Source organism: Ranitomeya imitator, chromosome 3, assembly GCF_032444005.1.
Source record: "Ranitomeya imitator isolate aRanImi1 chromosome 3, aRanImi1.pri, whole genome shotgun sequence".
In the NCBI taxonomy this organism is placed as follows: Eukaryota; Metazoa; Chordata; class Amphibia; order Anura; family Dendrobatidae; genus Ranitomeya; species Ranitomeya imitator.
Genome location: NC_091284.1, coordinates 380,608,186 through 380,624,380, shown reverse-complemented (window position 1 = coordinate 380,624,380; position 16,195 = coordinate 380,608,186). Strand labels below are relative to the sequence as shown.

The 16,195-nt window shown below is 42.9% G+C and overlaps 1 protein-coding gene across 5 annotated transcripts in view; it reads right to left on the bottom strand.

Moving 5' to 3' along the window:
- Positions 1-16,195, bottom strand: part of LUZP1 (leucine zipper protein 1) — a 177,001-nt gene that overhangs the window by 21,967 nt on the left and 138,839 nt on the right. The gene's annotated exons all lie outside the window — the stretch shown is intronic.

Genomic DNA, 16,195 nt, shown 5'->3' with positions numbered 1-16,195 from the left:
CTCTGCAGTTGAGAGGAAAGGGGTACCAAGTTCCTTTACAACACTTCTAATAGATTATATGAAAAGGGTTTCCCTACTTGGGGACTTAGACATGCCTAATCAAACAAGTATGTTCTACAAAAACAAAATATTCACCAGGCCCAAACCGATATGCTTTAAACTGCAACAAATCTAATTAAAAAGCATAAAAACTCATATGCATATACTGTGTAATTGTATTATGTGTATATATTGTATACGGTGTACACACACACACAAACACACACCTCTGCCTGCGAATGAACATTTTGTCATGTAATCAGAATTCTCAGTTTTCAAGCACACACAGCAGATGACTGCATGACCTGAATCAGCAATTATATGACACCGTAAACCCATCTGTTTAAGCTGGTGCTGAGGATACAAAAAAGCAAAGTGGAAAAATATCTGAAGCTTACAATTTTGGAAAAGCATTAATATCGGATTGCTTTTTCTGCTAGACCTTTTGCTTTGTGAAATATTTTTTTCTGGATTGTTTCAAAAACAGGTCAGTAGTGTATATGAAAAAGTGCCAAAAATAAAAACATTCAAAAACGTACACAGACTTAAAAGGACACCAAATCAAGCAAAAAGAACATTTTACCACTTTAATAGTAATAGACTGTATTGTAATTGCTGTAAAGAGTTGTGAAATCCATATACGGTAAGCTTCTACAGAAACAATTTTTCCATTATAGGAAGACTTTCGCCATGATTTTACTGGCAACTGGATCGATTTAAATGGGCTGCTCTCCGGCTTAATTGTGGAAAGCCTCTTGCCTGTGTCATGGTCGGTAAGCAAAAAAACCCAAAGTGAACAGAATAAAAAAAAAAATCTGGGGTGGAGGGATTTTTAAAAGGATTAGAATGGCAAAGTTGCTAATTTTTAACAGCCCTTTACAATTTTAACAATGTTCAGACAATCCCCTTAAAGTGTACTGTATTGGCTTGATAAAAACAAGATACATTGGGAACAAAGACCCAAAAATTGGGAGAATGCCTTCATATCCACACTCCAATTACCCAAGGCTTGTGCTGCAACAGGAGTTAAGCTACAAAATAATCACTAGACTGTATTGGGGCTCAACAATTTAACATTCGATTTTGCCTTCAGTGTCTGAAAGCCCCAGCACTGTTGGAATAGTATGGCAAGATGTCCAGTCTTCGTAGACTGGAGAGCCTGACTGCCGAATTTCATGGCACAAAATAGCTTTGGTCACGTGAGGCACTCCTGGATGATTTTACAGGACTCTTATTTCCAAACACTTTTTGCCTGAGTCCCAAGTGCAAAGAGAGTTGACCAACTGTCCCCTCCTTGTCCTTTTTCACCGTAATCACTCATTTCCATCACTTTTTTCTATATGGAATTCTTCATGGGGTTCTCTCTGGGTGGTTGTTTTTTCCCAATAATACCCTCAGTAAAGGAGTATCTAACATTATATTGAATGGGGTGGTTGTAGGTAAGTTTTTCTGCTTAATTCCACCTTGTACTGCAACACGTTTTACACTCTTGCTTTTTTTCTACCTGAATGTCTTTTTCTGTAATCAAATAAAAAAAAAAAATAAAAAAAAAAAAAGCGTATAGGTCTGCACTAATAGTAATTGCAATCAAATTAATAGAGTGACATATGGAGATAAATATCATTGTTTAAGTCCTGAGTCAGTTATAACATGGCCACATGTGGTGCTCAAGAGGAGAAAAGCAATATCCAAAATAGGAACAAAAAAAAAAAACTGTGCCACTCAAGTGGCGAAAGAGTAAAAGATATTCCTTTATTACATACCATGTGGAGGATACAGGGGAAAAAAAAAAAAGAAAAGAGCGAATGCTGTTTCACGTTGCCAAGAGTTTCATCCAGGTTGTTATCAGCTCCACCCAACCCCCATTATATCACGTTTTGCCTGGTGGGTGGAGACATAGAAAAACAAATTAAATAGTAACAAACAATTTACAGAAATAAGCTACCCATAAGGGGATCAAATCCCAGTCTCTCACGTCTGGGAAACTCTCCACTGTTCACAACACAAATGTATTACAATTCAAAAGATGTTAATGTATTTTTTATAAAAAATTGCCTCTTCAGAAGGGAAGAGGACTAGAATTCTAGCACCACCTATTGGAAGCAGCGATCCTCAAAGTGAATATCGACTCTTTATCAAGCCTTGCAATATGACTTGTGATAAAAGCCAAACAAGAATCTGAATTTGCAGACACTGTTTCAAGAGGTTTCCCTCATCAGTGCAAAGTATGATATCTTATTTGGGAAGGCAAGAGGCTCTGGGCTGGGGTCTAAGGGGTAACGTTTGTCCTTGTGGAGAGTGACAAGCCAAGTCTGGCATGTCAGGGTGGAGCATGGCTTATAAAAGCCCTCATTCCTCTTAGTATCTGTTGATCTATGTGTTTATTGTTATGCTTAATGTCTATTGTCTGTACAAGTCCCCTAACTAAAAGCTTGGTAGAAAAAAAATACTGAATGAATTCTTCCCCCCCCCCCCCAAAAAAAAAAAAAAAAATCTCTTAATGGTATTTTATTCCTAAAATACACAAATCTATTACATCCCCACCCTATTCTAGCCAGGTTCAGAGCGGATCGTGCCATTTAGACTTGTGACTGTTGAAGACTATTCCTTCTTAAAAAAAAAAAAATACAGTGGAATTCTTACAGATCCTATTAGATTTTTAACCCCTTCCCGACCTGTGACAGCGTATGCGTCATGAAAGTCGGTGCCAATCCGACCTGTGACGCATATGCTGTGTCACAGAAGGATTGCGTTACTGCGGGTCGGGTGACCGTGGTTAATGAAAGCTCACGCGACCCGCAGGTGCAGGGGGACCAATACTTGACCCCAGGGGGGTGGCTTTGCCCCCCTGGGGCTACGATCACCCCTGGTGACCTTTTTGTCACCCCACTCAGATCTGAATGGAGCTAGCGTCCATGTGACGCTAGCCCTCCAATCAGATGTGGAGGGGCGGAGAAACACAATGTCTGCCTTGCTCCTCAGCTTCACCCCTTCCATGGAAGCTGAGGAGTGAGGTGCCGGACTGCTCACCTGCCCCCCAGACACGATCGCCGCCGCACACCTCTTCACAGCGCCGCCATCTCCCCCACTTCCACTGCCAGCACCACCGCCGCTGTTGAGGACAGGTACCTCCCCTCTCCTGTCCTCCACTCCCCCCAACCTCCGCTCACTCCCCCCTGCCCCCCCCCGATCACCCCCTGCTCCGGTGATAACTCCCTGCCCCCTTTATCACCTGCTGCTGCTTTATTTTCTCCTCTCCTACCGCCCCCTGCGCCTGTCAGCCCCTCCTCCACTGGTGATCACCCTCTTCAGTGATCACCCCCTGCCCCTCTGATCACCCTCCTTTATCACCTGCTGCCGGCTCCATTTTCTCCTCTCCTACCCCCCTGCGCCTTTCAGCCCCTCCTCCCCTGGTGATCATGCTCTCCAGTGATCACCCCTAATTACCCCCTGATCACCACCAAATTACATGCTGCCGGCTCCATCTACAGCTCATCCTCTGCTCCCCTCTCCCCCCCCCCCCCGTGCCTGACAGCTCCATCCTTCCCTGATCACCCCCCAGCCCCCTAATCACCCTCTGCCCCCCTGATCACCCCCTGCCCTCCTTTATCACCTGCTGAGGCTGCCTCCGTTTTCTCCTCTCCTACCCCTCCTGCGCTTGACAGCTCCATCCTCCCCTGGTGATCACCCCCCCAGTGATCACCCCAATCACCCCCGGCCACCTGGTCACCCCCTGATTACCTGCTGCCGGCTCCATCTACAGCTCGTCCTCTGTTCCCCTCGTGCCCCCCTGCACTACTTTTATCACCTGCTGCCCCCACTGCGCCTGACAGCTCCATCCTCCCCTGGTTATCACCCCCCCCCCCCAGTGATCACCCCAATCACCTCTGGCCCCCCTGATCACACCTTGTGCCCCCTGATCACCCCCTGCTCTCTGATCACCTGCTCCTCTTCAGCCCCTCCTCCCCTGGTGATCATCCTCTTCAGTGATCACCCCCTGTTCCCTGATTACCCCCTTGCCCCCTTTATCACCTGCTGCCGGCTCCATTTTATCTTCTCCTACCCCCCTGCGCTGGTCAGCGCCTCCTCCCCTGGTGATCACCCTCTCCAGTGATCACCCCTAATCACCCCGATTACCTGCTGCCGGCTTCATCTGCAGCTCGTCCTCTGCTCCCCTCCTGCCCTCCCCCCGTACCTGACAGCTCCATCCTCCCCTGGTGATCACCTCCCCGGCCCCACTAATCACCCCCTGCCCCCCCATCACCCCCTGCAGTCCTTTATCACCTGCTGCTGCCAGCTCCATTTGCTCCTCTCCTACCCCCTGCGCCTGACGGCTCCATCCTGTCACCACACCACACCCCAACCTGACGTACACTATATGACACCACACACCAACTTGACATACACTACACCACACACACCAACCTGACGTAGCGTGTCAGGTTGGTGTGTGTGGCGTTGTGTACATCATGTTGGTGTGTGGTATAGTGTACGTCAGGTTGGTGTGTGTGGTGTATATTACACCACACACACCAACCTGACATACACTACACCACACACACCAGCCTGACGTAGTGTCAGGTTGGTGTGTGGTATAGTGCATGTCAGGTTGGTATGTGTGTGGTGTATACTACACAACACACACCAACCTGACGTACACTACACCACCTGTTGCCCATGTAAAAATTAAAAAAAAAAAAAAAAAAAATCGAGGCTAAAATAAAATGTTTGTGGAAAAAATATTTCCACATTTTTATGGATCAATTTGTGAAGCACCTAGGGGTTCAAAGTGCTCACTATGCATCTAGATAAGTTCCTTGGGGGGGGGGGGGGTCTAATTTTCAAAATGGGGTCACTTGTGGGGGAGCTCCAATGTTTAGGCACACAGGAGCTCTCCCAACGTGGCATGGTATCCGCTAATGATTGGAGCTAATTTTTCATTCAAAAAGTCAAATGGCGCTCCTTCCCTTCCGAGCCCTGTCGTGCGCCCAAACATTGGTTCCCCCCCACATATGGGGCATTGGCATACTTAGGACAAATTGGACAACAACTTTCGGGGTCTAGTTTCTCCTTTTACCCTTGGGAAAATAAAAAAATTGTTGCTAAAAGATCATTTTTGTGACTAAAGTCAAATGTTCATTTTTTCCTTCCATGTTGCTTCTGCTGCTGTGAAGCACATGAAGGGTTAATAAACTTCTTGAATGTGGTTTTGAGCACCTTGAGGGGTGCAGTTTTTAAAATGGTGTCACTTTTGGGTATTTTCAGCCATACAGACCTCTCAAACTGACTTCAAATGTGAGGTGGTCCTTAAAAAAAAAAAAAAAGGTTTTGTAAATTGTATTGTAAAAATGAGAAATTGCCGGTCACATTTTAACCCTTATAACTTCCTAGCAAAAAGAAGGTTTCCAAAATTGTGGTGATATAAAAGTAGACATGTGGCAAATGTTATTTATTAGCTATTTTGTGTCACATAACTGTCTGGCTTAAAGGGAACCTGTCACCTGAATTTGGCGGGACTGGTTTTGGGTCATATGGGCGGAGTTTTCGGGTGTTTGATTCACCTTTTCCTTACCCGCTGGCTGCATGCTGGCTGCAATATTGGATTGAAGTTCATTCTCTGTCCTCCATAGTACACGACTGCACAAGGCAAGATTGCCTTGCGCAGGCGTGTACTATGGAGGACAGAGAATTAACTTCAATCCAATATTGCAGCCAGCATGCAGCCAGCGGGTAAGGAAAGGGTGAATCAAACACCCGAAAACTCCGCCCATATGACCCAAAACCAGTCCCGCCAAATTCAGGTGACAGAGTCCCTTTAACAGAATAAAAATTCAAAATTTGAGAATTGCGAAATTTTCAAAATTTTCGCCAAATTTCCAATTTTTTTCACAAATAAACGCATAAATTATCTACCTAAATTTACCAGTAACATGAAGCCCAATATGTCACGAAAAAAAAAAAAGTCTCAGAATCGTTAGGATCTGTTGAAGCGTTCCTGAGTTATTTCCTCATAAAGGGACTCTGGTCAGAATTGCAAAAAACGGCCAGGCCATTAAGGTCAAAATAGGCTGGGTCATGAAGGGGTTAATGGCAACCGGGTTTGCTCTTAGCTAGAGTGAATGTTGAGAGCCCATACACCTGCATCCCACAAGATGCGGGTGTGCAGACTGTTAACCAACGCGTTTCTGCTATAGAACCTAATCCGATTATATGGTGGCTTTTGTATGAATTGCTAAAAATTTATATTGAAATTATAATTCCATTACGTTGACAGTCGGTTCACACAGATAGCAGAAACCGCGATGGGGACGCATATAGCCCTGGTTCTTGATAATATTTTTTGGGTGGAATTTGAAGATCAGATGATCAATAACATTTCATTTTGTAAGTATTTATACCTTTGACATAGAAAATGTGGTAATTATTTGGACAGGCTCGGAGATATAATTCTTTGAATTTGTTAACTTACGGTATATACGGCTCTGGGAAAAATTAAGAGACCACCACATCAAAACCCTGTCATGGGCAGCCCAATCTCCAGACCTGAGCCCCATTGAAAACCTCTGGAATGTAATCAAGAGAATGATGGATAGTCACAAGCCATCAAACAAAGAACTGCTTACATTTTTGTGCTACTGTGCAGGCGCCATTTTAAAATTGATTTTTTTCCTATCTGAATAACATCAAGCACAGTAATTATCAGGGCAGTAAACATGCGATTATGCTGCAGTGCAGGTGTCATTGCTGGCACCTCATCTGCCTGCAGAATGGTTTATTTTTCCCTTCAGTATGTCGGAGTCGGAGTCATGGAGTCGGAGTTAGTTTTGGTTGGAAATGTACCGACTCAGACTCCAGCTTTTAAAAAAAATGTATTAATATTTCATAATTGAACCTTCATATGAATTTTATAAATGTTACTCAAATATATATGTTCTATCAAACTATGAACAACAGTGATAAGCAGTTCTGCTGGAGATAGAGACATTTCTTACTTCTTGTGTGTCACTGTTCTCCACTGCCCTTATCTAATCTTATACTTGGTTAACCTCATGCTGCGCCAACCCCACTACTTTTGGCAGCTGTTTATGTAGACCCAATGCATCGGATTCTTCTAGATGATCCACAGCTAACTAAAGGAAAAGAAGCTCTGTTTGAAATAGCAGTAAGGATGAAAGGGTTGCAGAACAGTCAGGAGGAACAAGAAGAATTTGGTCGTCCTGCCACATCTTCACCCTCATCAACTGATGAAGAATTTAATTTAGAAAAATATTTGGATCACAAGGACCGTGCAAAGCGTTCCCGCATAGAAGAGTCATCCCCATCAAAGAACACAGCCAGTACATTTCAGCAGAATTTTTCATGTGCACTAAAAGAAATTGAGAAATTTGACCGTTCATCAAAAATAACAGATCAACAAGCGATTCCTCTGTATCCTGACATTGTCAGATGTTGCCCGAGTGGTTACTGCTTTGCCACCAACCCAAGTTAGTGTAGAGAGGTTGTTCTCTGCTCTCAACATAATTAGATCAGATTTGAGGGCATCCATGAAGGAGGATCTGACAGAGGCAATACTTTTTCTGAGGACAAATTTATAGATTTCTTCTTATTAACTGCATAGCAGTGTTTATTGCATATTTACTTACAAGAGTTTAGAAAAGTTTATAAAAGTTATTTGCGATATTCTAATTGTATTCTAATAAATATAGCTTTTGCTCTAAGTGGTCCGATTACTTATATGATGGTGAGAAACTGAATAAGCACGATGTTAATATTTGACAGCAGTAAATTTATTGTTACGAATTGGCCATTTATGAAGGAGTCGGAGCCGGAGTCGGAACCTGATAAAATCCAGGAGTCGGAGTCGCAACTGTGGCTTACCAACTACACAGCCCTGATGCAAACTAGACGGCAGCCATACTGATGAATACCTAATCAGAGCACAACATGAAGACCCCACTCCCCACTGGCCGCCCTGGAGCACGAGCATATCATTAACTGAAAATAAAGATTAAACAACAACCACAAGACGGATTTCATCAACCCAGATATCATTTTAATCAGTATAACGGCGCCGAACTGACACTGTGTGTAGGTTACTGAGCACAATCCTGCTGACAGGTTCCCTTCAACCCCTTTCTGACATTGGAGATGACGAAATATTCCATCCATGTGACTTGGGCCCATTTGACCATGGACGTAATATTACGTCATCTCAATCGCTGGTGATTCTGACAGCTGACACCCGGTACTAGGTGCTAGGAGTGGTCACACACTGCTCTGGGCACTTTAACCCCCGAAACACGATCACAGCATTCCAAAAGCCGACAGAGGGCTGACAGTCCCTCTGCCTTTGGCAGCGCCATGCTGCAGGGTCTCGATCGTTGCCATGGTGACCCGATGTCATCATGACGACATGCGAGTCACCATAGCTAAGAAACCTGGCGATCATGCGCAGTGCATGATCAGCCAATCTCTGTCAGTGCAGACCTGACAGCTTCTACAGCATGCAGATGCTGCCTCATCTACATGCCATAGAAGCAATCATCCTGCAAAAAATTATTGCCCTATTGTGGGGACAAAGTAAAAAATTTAATTTACTTTTTTCTAATTTTTTTAAATTGTAAAAATATTTTAAAAAAAAAATAATAATAAAAAAAAAAAATTATATATATATATATATATATATATATATATATATATATATATATATACATATATTATCTATAAATAAATATTTGAATGAAAAAATATAAATATACGGTAAGTACGCATATTTGGTATCACCACGTCCACAACGACCTGACCTATAACATTTTCTTACTAGTTAACCCCTTTAGTGAACACCATAAAGATAAAAAAATAAAAACACAAAGGCAAGAAACAATGCTTTATCAACATACCAGTGAACAAAAAATGGAATAACACACAAACAAAAAGACGGATATAAATAAACATGGTACCGCTGAAAATGTCATCTTGTCCCGCACAAAACAAGCTGCCATACAGCTCCATCAGCGGAAAAATCAAAAAGGTATAACTCTCAGAATAAAGTGATGCAAAAATAGTTAATATAAAATAGTTTTTATTGTAATAAAGCACCAAAACATAAAAAAGCGATATAAATGAGGTATCGCTGTAATCCTACTGACCCAAAGAATAAGACTGGCTTAATTTTAGCACACACGGAAAGGCATAACCGCCCCCAAAGAAATTCATGAATTGCTAGTTTTTGTTCACTTTGCCTCCCAAAAATCAGAATAGAAAGCCATCAAAGTGTGTCATGTGCCCGAAAATGGTACCAATAAAAATGTCAACTCGTCCGCCAAAAAAACAAGACGTCACACTGTGGGCCAAAACATAGAAACATTATAGCTCTCAAAATGTGGTGATGCAAAAATCATTCTTTGCAATAAAAAGCATTTTTAATGTGTGACAGCAGCCAAATATAAAAACCCGCTATAAGGTCTCTTTCACATGTCCTGATATTTCCGGTACCGGAGATGTCAGTGTCCATGTGTGTATAGTATTTGTGGCACACGTGTCCCATGCGGGTATCTCATCCGATGAGATCCCAGCTAGCACCATGAGCACTCACTGCCCTAGAGGTGATCTCACTGAAGTCACCGCAGTTTAGCCTGGCTGTGAACAGAGCCTCAGTGATGGGAGGTAACCTCTATGACGTCACCCCAGGTCACTGACGCTGCGCCGGGGAACAGCACTTAATGTAACGCTTCTTCCCCAGGGCCGATGTGTGTCACACAGATGACATCCGTGTGTTATGAGTATGCATGTGTGCAGAACGTTTTGTGGTCCGTGCTGACATTAAAAAACAGACATGTCAGCGTGTTTTGCTCACGGACACATGGTCAGTGGAAAAAATTAATATGCGCATAGACCCATTCACTTGAAAAGGCAAATAGCCCTCTGTTCTTCCCGAGTCTCTCCGTATGGCTATGAAGTACTGTACAGCCACATATGGGGTATTGCCACGTTCAGTAGAAATTGTGGGACAAATTTTGGTTCCATTTTTACCCACTTGTATACTTGTAAATGTAAAATCTTTGGCTAAAACCAAATTTTGGTGGAAAAAAAAATTTACTTGTTTTACCTTCACTGCCCAATGGTATAAAATTGTGTGACAAACCCGTGGAGTCAATATGATCGCTGCACCCCTAGATGAATTAACTGAGAGGTGTAGTTTGTAAAATGGGGTCACTTATGGGGGGGGGGGGGGGCCATGGTTCTGCTGTTGTGGCACCTGCAGACCATAACAGTAAAATTTGCCACTCCTTCCCTTCTGAGCTTTTCACTGTGCCTGCAAAATATTTCCCAATTACATGTAGGGTATTGGCACACCTAGGAAAAAAAAACGGACCTCAGTTTGATGTAAAAAAAAAAAAAATTCTTATTAGTCCTTAGAAAAATTAAAAATCTGAGGCTAAAACAACATTTTAGTGGTAAAAATGTAATTTATTCTTTCTTCACCGCTCAATGGTATAAAACACTGTGAGGTACATGTGGTGTTAATATTATCACTGCACCCCTAGATGAATTATTTGGAGAGTGTAGTTTGTTCAATGTGTTCACATATAGGGGGTTTCTGTTGTTCTGGCACCTCAGGGGTTCTACCAATGTGACATGGCACCCTCAAACCACTCCAGCAATATCTGAACTCCAATATGGCGCCTCTTCCCTTCTGAGCTTTGCACTGTGCCTCAAAAGTAGTATTCCCCCCAAACATTGGATATCAGCATACTCCGGATAAAGTGGACAACAACTTTTGGGGTCCAATTTCTCCTGTCACACATGGTAAAATAAAAAATTGGGGGCAAAAACATTATTTTGGTGGAAAAAATATGATTTTTTTATTTTCACGGCTCTACGTTATGAACCTCTGTGAAGCGCTTGGGGGTTCAAAGTGCTCACCACACATCTAGATAAGTTCCTTGTTGGGGGGGGGGGGGGGGGGGGGGGAGTCTAGTTTCCAAAATGGTGTCACTTGTGGGGGTTTCCACAGTTTAGGCACATTAGGGGCGTCTAAACTAAATTCCAGCCAATTTTGCATTGAAAAGTCAAACGGTGCTCCCTCCCTTCCAAGCTCTGCCATGCGACCAAACAGTGGTTTACCCCCACATGTGGGGTATCAGCGTACTCAGGACAAATTGTACAACTTTGGGGTCCATTTTCTCCTGTTACCCTTGGTAAAATAAAAAAATATGGATCTGAGGAACATTTTTTGTGAAAAAAAAAAAGTTAAATGTTAATTTTTTTTTTCTAAAAATTCCTGCGACGCACCTGAAGGGTTATAATAAACCTCTTAAATGTGGTTTTAAGCACATTGAGGGGTGCAGTTTTTAGAATGGTGTCACTTTGAGGGGTCTATATGATGGAAAATACCCCAAAGTGACAATTGTTTACATCACATTTGGTGCTTGTAAAAATGAGAAATCGCAGGTCCAACTTTTAACCCCTATAATTTCCTAACAAAAAAAAACAAAAACTTGGGTTCCAAAATTGTACTGATGTAAAGTAGACATGTGGGAAATGTTACTTATTAAGTTTTTTGTGTGACATCTCTGTGATTTAAGGGCATGAAACTTGAAAATTTAGCATTTTTCCAGTTTTAAACATTTTTCGCCAAATTTTTTTTTTCCACAAATAAACACAAGTCATATCAAAGAAATATTACCACTATTATGAAGTACAATATGTCTCGAGAAAATCTCTGAATCACCGGGATCCACTGAAGCGTTCCAGAGTTATTACCTCATAAAGGAACAGTGGTCAGAATTGTAAAAATTGGCCCCATCATTAACATGCAAACCTCCCTTGGGGTTAAAGGGATATTTTAATAAAGAGATTTTCATTGAAAAACTTATACAAATTGGTTAAATAAAACAGGAAAATCACAAATGTGGTCATTTTAAGTATTAATCACTGATTAGCATCTGCAAATTGGAGGCTCGTGGGTAAACTGTAAAACCAATTAGGCAGTCTATATAATAAAAATCATCTTTATTTTTATATAGCGCTAACATATTCCACAGCGCTTTACAGTTTGCACACATTATCATCGCTGTCCACGTTGGGGCGCACAATCTAAATTCCCTATCAGTATGTCTTTGGAATGTGGGAGGAAACCGGAGAACCCGGAGGAAACCCACGCAAACACGGAGAGAACATACAAACTCTTTGCAGATGTTGTCCTTTGTGACTGCGGTTTTTGCTATATTGGTAAAACAATTCGCCCTATGTTCAAATGTTTTAATGAGCATATGAGATCTTTGGAAACAGGTGTGGGATCACCGTGCTTAAAATATGTAACAAGTTCATATAGGCAATCCAAGAGCAATGCAATTTGCTGGAACAGCACGGGTCGACCCTCTGCCATCTGGGGGGAGATAGACAACTTATAATTAGTCATAGTTCCTTTCACAATAAGATTGGAAGCTTTAGGACCATTAGATCGTTTATATCATTGAACTCCAAGACCCTTTCTAAAAACTCATGTAAACACATGACTAGTAATACATTTGTGTTAGGATAGTGGATGGATTCCTCGCCTGGGGTTCGATCCCCCGACAGGGAGCGTATTTATGTAAACTGTGTGAGGTTTTATTTTTTTTTTCTCGTTGCACAGTTTACTGATCGGATTAATTCTTTTCATATATTGATAGATCAAGCGTTTCTGAACGTGGCAATACCGAATTTTGTGTATTTATTTTTTAACAGTGTCATTTTGAATGCCCCCCAGGAGGATATTTAAACTTATTTTTTTTTAATATATATATTTAAAATGTATAATTTTTTTTCACTTTTTACTAGCTTCAATAGTCTCCATGGGAGACTAGAAGAGGAGCTGCAATCTTCTGATCACTTCTGTAACACACAGCAGGGCTTCAGCCCTGCTCTATATAGCAGAAATACTCATCTTCTATGAGCAACTGCCACTGGGTGGCGCTCATGGCTATCCAACAACAACCACAGGGGTATCACGCAGACCCTGGATTGTCATGCCAACCCATTGGCAACCCACTGTCATGTGACACGGGCGCAGATTGGTGGGGCTTACGGCGAGATCATGTTAAATGTCAGAGATTGACAGCAGCATTTAACTTAACTTGTTAACAGCCGTGGGTGGATCCCACTTGTGGCTGTTAGGGTATGTGCACACGATGCGGATTTTTCTGCGGATCCGCAGCTTTTCCGCAGCTGCAGGTCCGCAGCAGTTTCCCATGAGTTTACATTACAATCTAAACCTATGGGAAACCAAAAACGCTTTGCACATGCTGCGGAAAAAAACATGCGGAAACGCAGCGGTTTACATTCCGCAGCACGTCACTTCTTTCTGCGGATTCCGCAGCGGTTTTACACCTGCTTCAATAGAAAACCGCAGTTGTAAAACCGCAGTGAAATCCGCAAAAAAAGTTGTGGGCTCATTGCTGGAGCCCGCAGCAAACAGGGGGAGGTGCCCTTGGACGTACCTATATGTCCAAGGTCGTACAGGAGGTTATTATTTGGCTGCACACCCTTTGAAATAAATAACTGCAACCAATCACTTCGTATAACCATCAACAAGCTTGTTACACCTCTCAACTTGAATTTTGGACCACTCTTTCAAACTGCCCCAGTTCTCTTGTATTTGAAGGGTGCCTTCTCTCAACCACAATTATAAGATCTCGATCTCTCCATAGGTGTTAAATGGGATTTAGATCCGGACTCCTTGCTGGCCACTTCAGAAGTCTCCAGTGCTTGGTTTCCATCCATTTCTGGGTGCTTCTTGAAGTATGTTTGGGTACACTGTACTGCTGGAAAACCTATGACCTAGGAAGCAAAGCCAGCTTTCTTACATTATGACCCAAAATCCTTTTGTAACCTTCAGATTTCATGATGCCTTGCACATAGTTAAGGCACCCAGTGCCAGAGGCAGCAAAACAACCCCAAAATATCTTAGTATCTGTAGTCAAATATGGTGGAGGTTCAATGTTCTTTTCTTTGTAGGCCTCATTCTGTTTTGGGCAAACAGTAGAATGATGTGCTTTACAAAACAGATCCATCTTGGCCTCCTCTGTCCACACAACACTTTACCAAAGGATTTTTGCTTACTGATGTACATTTTGGCAAACTGCAGTCTAGCTTTTTTCCCCTCAGTGTCAGTAGTGGGGTTGTCTTGGGTCTCCTGCCATAGCATTCCATTTAATTCAAATGTTGATGGATAGTTTGTGCTGACACGGATGCTCCCTGAGCCTGCAGGACAGCTTGAATTTTTTAAAACTTGATTGGAGCTGCTTATTCACCATCCGGACGGTCCTGCGTTGCAACCTTTAATCAATTTATCTCTGCCGTTCATGTCCAGGTAGATTAGCTAGTGCCATGGGTTGTAAACATCTTGATTATTTGACACATATTGGACAAAGGAACATTAAGATCTCTTGAGATTGACTTGAAACCTTGAGATAGTTGATATTTTTCAACAATTTTGGTTCTCAAGTCCTCAGACAGTTCTCTTCTCTTTCAATTCTCTATGCTTAGTGACACACACAGACAATGCAGAGATTCAGTCAACCTTTTTGTTGCTTCAGTTTATTTTTATCAATTAACAAAATGCAAACTACTCCGCTAAAGTTTTAGGTAGGTGTAAAAGATAAGCAAGCTGTAAAGTAGGAATGCTTTAAAAAAAAAAATAGCAGTTTATTTTTAAGAATTAACAAGATGCAAAGTGAACAAAAAGCTAAATCAAATCAATAATTTGGTGTGATCAGTCTTTTCCTTCAAATCTGCATTAATTCTGCTGGGTAGACTTGCAAACGTTTTAAAAGGAACTCATCAGGGAGGTTGTTCCAAACATCCAAGGGAATAAATCACAGATCTGTTTTGAGGATGTAGCCTTGTGCAAATTCTTCTGTCTCTTCATGTACCACAGACTCAATGATGATGAGATTAGGGCTCTGTAGGAGCAGTAATCATCACTTCCAGGACTCCCTGTTTTTGTTTACACTGATAATAGTACTTAATGACATTGGTCAGCAGCACCATGGCTTAAAGCCCCTTCACATTAAGCGACGCTGCAGCGATACCGACAACGATCCGGATCGCTGCAGCGTCGCTGTTTGGTCGCTGGAGAGCTGTCACACAGACCGCTCTCCAGCGACCAACGATGCCGGTAACCAGGGTAAACATCGGGTAACTAAGCGCAGGGCCGTGCTTAGTAACCCGATGTTTACCCTGGTTACCATCCTAAAAGTAAAAAAAACACAAACACTACATACTTACCTACAGCCGTCTGTCCTCCAGCGCTGTGCTCTGCACTCCTCCTGTACTGGCTGTGAGCGTCGGTCAGCCGGAAAGCAGAGCGGTGACGTCACCGCTCTGCTTTCCGGCCACTGTGCTCACAGTCAGTACAGGAGGAGTGCAGAGCACAGCGCTGGAGGACAGACGGCTGTAGGTAAGTATGTAGTGTTTGTGTTTTTTTTTACTTTTAGGATGGTAACCAGGGTAAACATCGGGTTACTAAGCACGGCCCTGCGCTTAGTTACCCGATGTTTACCCTGGTTACCGGCATCGTTGGTCGCTGGAGAGCTGTCTGTGTGACAGCTCTCCAGCGACCAAACAGCGACGCTGCAGCGATCCGGATCGTTGTCGGTATCGCTGCAGCGTCGTTAAGTGTGACGGTACCTTAAAAGGTAAAAAAAAAACAAACAGTACATACTTACCTACCGCTGTCTGTCCCCGGCGCTCTGCTCTGCACTCCTCCTGTACTGTCTGTGTGAGCACAGCGGCCGGAAAGCAGAGCGGTGACGTCACCGCTCTGCTTTCCGGCTGACCGACGCTCACAGCCAGTACAGGAGGAGTGCAGAGCACAGCGCTGGAGGACAGACGGCTGTAGGTAAGTATGTAGTGTTTGTGTTTTTTTTACTTTTAGGATGGTAACCAGGGTAAACATCGGGTTACTAAGCGCGGCCCTGCGCTTAGTTACCCGATGTTTACCCTGGTTACCAGTGAAGACATCGCTGGATCGGTGTCACAAACGCCGATCCAGCGATGTCCACGGGAGATCCAGCGACGAAATAAAGTTCTGGACTTTGTTCAGCAACCAACGATCTCCCAGCAGGGGCCTGATCGTTGGTCGCTGTTAGACATAACGATTTCATTAACG